This window comes from Entelurus aequoreus, linkage group LG04, assembly GCF_033978785.1.
Source record: "Entelurus aequoreus isolate RoL-2023_Sb linkage group LG04, RoL_Eaeq_v1.1, whole genome shotgun sequence".
NCBI lineage: Eukaryota > Metazoa > Chordata > Actinopteri > Syngnathiformes > Syngnathidae > Entelurus > Entelurus aequoreus.
The window spans coordinates 9,394,960-9,402,033 of record NC_084734.1 but is presented as its reverse complement, the minus strand read 5'-3'; the positions used below and the strand labels follow the sequence as shown (position 1 = coordinate 9,402,033).

General features: G+C 35.1%; 1 protein-coding gene and 1 long non-coding RNA gene across 2 annotated transcripts in view; one reads left to right on the top strand and one right to left on the bottom strand.

The window, feature by feature from the left end:
- The window catches only part of slc43a1a (solute carrier family 43 member 1a), a 131,571-nt gene that overhangs the window by 81,496 nt on the left and 43,001 nt on the right, over window positions 1-7,074 (bottom strand). The window lies entirely within an intron of this gene.
- Window positions 1-7,074, top strand: part of LOC133648249 (uncharacterized) — a 69,964-nt gene that overhangs the window by 34,575 nt on the left and 28,315 nt on the right. The gene's annotated exons all lie outside the window — the stretch shown is intronic.

The following is a 7,074-nucleotide window of genomic DNA, read 5'->3' as shown; positions in this document are numbered from 1 at the left end:
ACTTCGATTAATCGATTAATAATCGGATAAAAGAGACAAACTACATTTCTATCCTTTCCAGTATTTTATTGGGAAAAAAACTGCATACTGGCACCATACTTATTTTGATTATTGTTTCTCAGCTGTTTGTACATGTTGCAGTTTATAAATAAAGGTTTATAAAAAATAAATTAAGAAAATAAAATTTAAAAATTAAAAATAAAAATACAATTGCCTCTGCGCATGCGCATATCATAGATCCAACGAATCAATGACTAAATTAATCGCCAACTATTTTTATAATCGATTTTAATCAATTTAATCGATTAGTTGTTGCAACCCTAATATATATATATATATATATATATATATATATATATAATATATCTTAAAGCATGTTGTCACACACACACGAGATGTGGTGAAATTATCCTCTGTATTTGACCCATCACCCTTGACCACCCCCTGGGAGGTGAGGGGAGCAGCGGTGGCCGCGCCCGGGAATCATTTTTGGTGATTTAACCCCCAATTCCAACCCTTGATGCTGAGTGCCAAGCAGGGGGTAATGGCTCCCATTTGTATAGTCTTTGGTATGAACTCACAACCTACCCAACCCATATTCCAGTTTCTTCAAAATAGCCACCCTTTGCTCTGATTACGTCTTTGCACACTTTGGCATTCTCTCTATGAGCTTCAAGAGGTAGTCACCTGGAATGGTTTTCACTTCCCAGGCGTGCTTGAAGCTCGTGGAGAGAATGCCAAGAGTGCGCAAAGCAGTAAACAGAGCAAAGGGTGGCTATTTTGAAGAAAGTAGAATATAAAACATGTTTTCGCACTCATCGCCGTTTTGTGAGCACTATTTGGCGTTTTATTTAGCACGTGTCAGAAGGACACGTGCAAAGGGACAGTTCCACGCACGGAAAATTAGACATATCGTCTATTCAGCAATATCTTTTTATAAGTTTATATCTGCTAGAGGACTTACAGGGGAACTGCATTTTTTTTAGTTTGCCTCTCGTCCACAATATTACAGTGTTTCCCACACATTCATTTATTTGTGGCGGCCCGCCACGAAAGAATTACGTCCGCCACAAATAAAAAAAAATTCAAAAAAATTCAAATTGTTTTTTATTTTTTATTTTTTTGTCCTGTCCAGCTTCTCAGGCAAATCATATAGTTGATGTAGATGCCCATATAGGCTGTTCAGATTTACTTTACAAAAGAGAAGTGTAGGATACTTCTCTTGTTGCCTTATTTGTATTTGACCACTACTGTTTTCTGTTTATTTGTTACTGACTGTGGCAGGACACCTCTGCCTCTGTTTCACTTTATGTTGCTGGTAAATAATATGGTTGTAGTAGTAGGCTAAAGTTAAATTATTTAGTATGCGCTCATTAAAGGGGCAGAGCTTTAAGAGACATTTTAGCTTTTATATTTTACAAGATATATTTTTTGTAAGAACCACAATTAATAAATATATTTCAGTGAATAACTTATTGTTCAAATCTGTATATAAATATGTACATAAAGTGTTGTAATTATATTGTAAAATGGATGGATGGATGGACGTTTAAAACAAAACTGTTATTATTAATTAGTAAGTATACATTTATTGAGCCTTTTTAGAGAAAATCATATCATTGTAGTCAATTATGCAAATTACTCGATGATGTCATGGTGGCCACGCCCATAGCCACGCCCCCACCGCCACAGGTATCTTGGCAGTTTATGGGAAACACTGTATTATATAATGAAAAACAAATGTATAAATAAAAGTCAGTTATAATAGAGTCCATAAATCCCTCTAAAAAAAAAAAACACATCCAAAAAGCGCCAACAATACTCCATTTGCATTTTGTGACTTGAATATTAATACCCAAGTATTAGTGATATTGTTATTGAGCTCTAACTAACTAACTAACTAACTAACTAACTAACTAACTAACACAGACAAACTATTTTTAACAGACGGAGCTAACTAGCTTTTTGCTGCTGTGTTGACATCAGCGGCTGGTGAGCCGCTTTCACGCCCTGGAGCTCTCGAAAGTTGATTCTGGATCATAAATAATGCCTCTCACCTTGGTAGTAGAAGGGTGAGGACATAATCCAACAAGTTGGTCAACTTTGGCATGCAATTTAGACCCAGCAATGGCGGGAAAGACAAGAAAAGACGCTTGGTTCCACCCCCCCCCCTTTTTTCTCCGCGAGGACTAAGAGTCAACAACATTCTATCAATCGGCATCCTAGCGACAGCAGACATTGTACAGTAAGTGATGTTTTATTATGCGTGTTGGCTTTTATGAAGAAAACGCGGACGTTGCGATGCGTTTTTGAAATGAATGCGCCGCCAAATGCTTATTAAAATGATCAAAATACATAAATATGACATGTTTTTATGAATGTGCCTGTTACTACATTACATATATACTTACAGTATGTACAGTACAGGCCAACAGTTTGGACACACCTTCTCATTTCAATGAGTTTTTCTTTATTTTCATGACTATTTACATTGTAGATTGTCACATCAAAACTACGAATTATGAGTTATGTACGCGTAAAAAAAAGGTGAAATAACTGAAAACATGTTTTATATTCTAGTTCCTTCAAAATAGCCACCCTTTGCTCCGATTACTGCTTTGCATACTCACATTATATTTGCAGTATTTAGAGACAACTTTGGGTAAGTTTTGTTTTAAGCAACAGTGTTTTATTCACTTCAAAATCTCAGCTTTTTCTCATTGTCTTTTTAATTTTTTAAGTTTTTTTACCACTGTAGTAATTAATTGTAGTACACTTTTTCACTTATAGGAAAAAGATGACACTAAGTGTGGTCTTTAAATATGTTATTTTAAAAAAATATATATATTTTACAACATAAAAATATACAATACAGGCCAAAAGTTTGGACACACCTTCTCCTCATTCAATGCCTTTTCTTTATTTTCATGACTATTTACATCACGGGTGTGCAAAGTGCGGCCCGGGGGCCATTTGCGGCCCACAGGTCATTTTTTAACGGCCCCACGGCACATTTTAAAAATATGATGAAAAAAAAATAAAAAGTGGTATAAAAGAGCAAACAGGTGAAATGTAACAAGAAAATGTTGCATTGTTTACTCTAATAACACAAAGCTGCCATGCAGGCTGTTTCTTTCTTTGAAAAATAATAATGAATCAAAATCAATGTCATTATGAATTATTGACCTATCCAAGGCTCCATTTACTTCACATTAAATATTCCACTTTGAGATATTTTGGGGGAAAATGTTGCCATTTAAAAAACAAAGTTTTTTAAAGAAGGGCCTAAAACGAACAAACAAAAAACATAAACAACAATAAAACTTAGAATTGACGGATAGATCTGAAGTTGATCTTGAGACTAATGTGGTAAAAGTTTAAAAAAAATGTTGGATTTATTTTTTTAAACTTTACTGAGCAGTACCATCTTAGATCCCCAATCATTTTTGTGGGACTTTTTTCTTTTTTTTTAAGTGTCATTGCTCAAAAAAATAATGAATTAAAATCAATGTTGTTATGAGTTATTGACCTTTTTAAAGGCCTACTGAAAGCCACTACTAGCGACCACGCAGTTTGATAGTTTATATATCAATGATGAAATCTTAACATTGCAACACATGCCAATACGGCCGGGTTAACTTATAAAGTGACATTTTAAATTTCCCGCTAAACTTCCGGTTCAAAACGCCTTTGGAGGATGACGTATGCGCGTGATGTCGCGAGGTCCACGGAAGTGTTTGGACCCTATTGGACACTCTGTTTTCTTCGACAAAATTCCACAGTATTCTGGACATCTGTGTTGGTGAATCTTTTGCAATTTGTTTAATGAACAATGGAGGCTGCAAAGAAGAACGTTGTAGGTGGGATCGGTGTATTAGCGGCTGGCTGCAGCAACACAACGAGGAGGACTTTGTTGGATAGCAGACACTAGCGCCGGCGACCTTACCTTGACTTCCTACGTCTCCGGGCCGCCGACCGCATCGTCGATCGCTGGAACGCAGGTGAGCACGGGTGTTGATGAGCAGATGAGGGCTGGCGTAGGTGGAGCGCTAATGTTTTTATCATAGCTCTGACGAGGTCCCGTTGCTAAGTTAGCGTCGTTAGCAACAGCATTGCCAGGGTTCGACAGGCGGCACAGCATTAACCGTGTATTTACATGTCCAGTGTTTGGTTCGGTGTCTCCTGATAGTAGTATTGTTGATCTTCTGTCTATCCTTCCAGTCAGGGATTTATTTATTTTGTTTCTATCTGCATTTGAGACAGATGCTATCACGTTAGCTCATGCTAAAGAGCTCCGTCGATGTATTGTCGTGGAGATAAAAGTCACTGTGAATGTCCATTTCGCGTTCTCGACTCTCATTTTCAAGAGGATATAGTATCCGAGGTGGTTTAAAATACAAATCCGTGATCCACAATAGAAAAAGGAGAGAGTGTGGATTCCAATGAGCCAGCTTGTACCTAAGTTACGGTCAGAGCGAAAAAAGATATGTCTTGAACTGCTTTCACTCTAATGTTCCTCATCCACGAATCTTTCATCCTCGCTCAAATCAATGGGGTAATCGTCGCTTTCTCGCTCCGAATATCTCTCGCTCCATTGTAAACAACGGGGAATTGTGAGCAGCACTACCGCTCGTGACGTCACGCTACTTCCGGTATAGGCAAGGCTTTTTTTTATCAGCGAGCAAAAGTTGCGAACTTTATCGTCGATTTTCTCTACTAAATCCTTTCAGCGAAAATATGGCAATATCGCGAAATGATCAAGTACGACACATAGAATGGATCTGCTATTCCCGTTTAAATAAAAAAAATTCATTTCAGTAGGCCTTTAAGACTCCAATTATTATATAATCTCAAATATTCCACTTTAATATTTTATTGGGGGAAAATATTGCATATTTTGTGGGTTTTTTTCATAAAAAAACACGGTTTTCCTTGACAAAAATGGCATACAACTTAAATCTTTAAAAGCGTTATATTGACAGATAGACCTAATGTTGATCTAGAGATTTAAACCTTGAATAATAATAATAATAATAATAATAATAATAATAATAATAATAATAATAATAATAATACTAAATAATGACACATTTGTAATATTTTTTTGGACCAAAACCTTTTGGGGTCCCCGGGATCAAGTCTGAGCGGAGGCCTAAATGTATCTTTTTTATACATATATTGTATCGGTTTTTAAAATAAAAAATATCAAAATGGCCCCCGCTTGCTTTGATTTTTCAGTGTGCGGCCCTCAGTGGAAAAAGTTTGGACACCCCTGCTCTACATTGTAGACCAGGGGTCACCAACCTTTTTGAAACCAAGAGCTACTTCTTGGGTAGTGATTAATGCGAAGGGCTACCAGTTTGATACACACTTAAATAAATTGCCAGAAATAGCCAATTTGCTCAATTTACCTTTAACTCTGTTATTATTAATGATATTTACACTTAATTGAATGGTTTAAAAGAGGAGAAAACACAAAAAAAATGACAATTAAATTTTGAAACATAGTTTATCTTCAATGTCGACTCTTTAAAATTCAAAATTCAACCGAAAAAAAGAAGAGAAAAACTAGCTAATTCGAATCTTTTTGAAAAAATAAAAAAAATAATTTATGGAACATCATTAGTAATTTTTCCTGATTAAGATTAATTTTACAATTTGGATGACATGTTTTAAATAGGTTGAAATCCAATCTGCACTTTGTTAGAATATATAACAAATTGGACCAAGCTATATTTCTAACAAAGACAAATCATTATTTCTTCTAGATTTTCCAGAACAAAAATTTTAAAAGAAATTCAAAAGACTTTGAAATAAGATTTAAATTTGATTCTACAGATTTTCTAGATTTGCCAGAATAATTTTTTGGAATTTTAATAATAAATTTGAAGAAATATTTCACAAATATTGTTTGTCGAAAAAACAGAAGCTAAAATGAATAATTCAATTAAAATGTATTTATTATTCTTTACAATAGAAAAAATAAATTTTTGAACATTGATTTAAATTGTCAGGAAAGAAGAGGAAGGAATTTAAAAGAAAAAAAATTATGTGTTTAAAAATCCTAAAATCATTTTTAAGGTTGTATTTTGTCTCTAAAATTGTCTTTCTGAAAGTTATAAGAAGCAAAGTAAAAAAAATAATGAATTTATTTAAACAAGTGAAGACCAAGTCTTTAAAATATGTTCTTGGATTTTCAAATTCTATTTGAGTTTTGTCTCTCTTAGAATTAAAAATGTCGAGCAAAGGGGGCCAGCTTGCTAGTAAATAAATAAAATTTAAAAAATAGAGGCATCTCACTGGTAAGTGCTGCTATTTGAGCTATTTTTAGAACAGGCCAGCGGGCTACTCATCTGGTCCTTACGGGCACCGCGTTGGTGACCCCTGTTGTAGATTGTCACTGGAGGCATCAAAACCTTGACCCTTTCAGGTGATTACCTCTTAAAGCTCATGGAGAGAATGCCAAAAAAAGACATATTTAAAGACCAAACTTAGTGTCATCTTTTTCCTATAAGTGAAAAAGTGTACTATTATTAATTATTACAGAGGTAAAAAAACAAACTGTAAAAATGAAAAAAAAGACTGAGAAAAAGCCGAGATTTTGAAATTAATAAAACAATGTTGCTTAAAACAAAATACTGTAAATATAATGTGAGTGTGCAAAGCAGTAATCAGAGCAAAGGGTGGGCTATTTTGAAGAAACGAGAATATAAAACATGTTTTCAGTTATTTCCCCTTTTTGTGTTAAGTACATAACTCCACATGTGTTCATTCACAGTTTTGATGTGACAATCTACAATGAAAATAGTCATGGAAATAAAGAAAACACATTGAATGAGGAGAAGGTGTGTCCTAACTTTCGGCCTGTACTGTACGTGTAAGCCAACACGTTCTCATGTCGGACCGCGCTTGCCAGGAAGGAAGTGTATGATATTTACAGTCAATATCAGGTTTATTTGCATACGACACATAAGCCACATACGTTGTCCGCTTTTCAATAGTTTTAGTTCCTATTGGGACAAGTTCGGAATGGCACACACCTGGCAACGCACACGCCGTACGAGCGCCCCACCT